We start from the raw sequence: 1242 nt of genomic DNA, 5'->3' as shown, positions 1-1242 counted from the left end.
TAGTTAGTAGAGTATTGTATTTCCTGAAGGTAAATTACAAGCAAATCTAATGTTCTTCAGATATTCATTACAAGATATTTGTAAAACTTTTTATTGTAAGTGAAATCAAAATGCCTCCAAGCTGTACTAAAAGCATGTACTTATGAACTGGCCATCACTACTGTGTATGTCACATACTGCATTGTTAGTGTGGTTCTGTAGGAGTCAAAGTAGTCTCAATAGCGTTGTATTTGTGGGATCAAAACACCGTAAAAGAATAGAAAAGCCTATACCCATTGTGTGATCTTTGACCTGTAAACAAGAGCATAAGACATGAGAATACAGGTGCTCGTTGATCTGTGTGAACCATGTTAGATAGGTCTTGACGAAATGTTTTTGTCAGCACAACCACTTTTATTTTTTATAAGAATATTGTCTTTACAGCGTTCAGCACAATAAACATAATCCTTAGTATATCCTTTTCATTCCAACCCTTATTAAAAATTGAGTGTGATATGTATGCAAAATACATATCACAATCATTGGAAGATTGAGCTTTACTGTACCAATGGATTCCTGTGGTCACTCGCATACATAAGATGCTCACTATCTGGAAAAGCGATCTCGACTCCTCGAGTTATAATTAAACTGAATGGAGTTGAGGAGTCCCCTTGGGGTGTTTCATCTTCAATGTCATAAAAGATTGGAAGGTAGTCCTTGACTTAAGCTGATCTGTCAACATACAGTCAGATATATGTATGTAAACAGGTATACTTTCACAAACTAATATCTTAAATAGATCTTGGTTATAAAACTTTTTGTATTGGTATTAAGAGTGTGTTAGTAAACTCTATATTCAATCACATCCATGACATGCATTCATTAGATACCCTTGATGCCTGATAATGTATGAATTGTAACAACTGTCATAGGTCGTTTACCTGAAATTATTTTCTCGCTCCCAAAAGTGCCAAATCTCTTAAGAACATTGTTTTCACCAGAAGTAATTTTTTTCTTCTTCTTTTACAAAATGAAAATGCTTTTTTCCATTGCCACTAAAATACTATTGGCACGAGACAATTTACCTGTCAGAGAGGAGAGGGTGTTATGTGCACACCTGTCACAGCATAAGCGAAATGCATTTTGTGATTCATTTCAGTTACTGTGTTTTTGTTCACACTGCTGTACATGCTACACATGACTTCACAAACTAATAACTTTTTTTCTGAATTGTTTCTACTCTCTCTGAATAGTATAGTGTGC

The sequence above is a fragment of the Penaeus monodon genome, chromosome 24 (genome assembly GCF_015228065.2).
Source record: "Penaeus monodon isolate SGIC_2016 chromosome 24, NSTDA_Pmon_1, whole genome shotgun sequence".
Lineage (NCBI taxonomy): Eukaryota > Metazoa > Arthropoda > Malacostraca > Decapoda > Penaeidae > Penaeus > Penaeus monodon.
The sequence above is the reverse complement of the archived record's forward strand: the minus strand, read 5'-3'. Positions refer to the sequence as shown.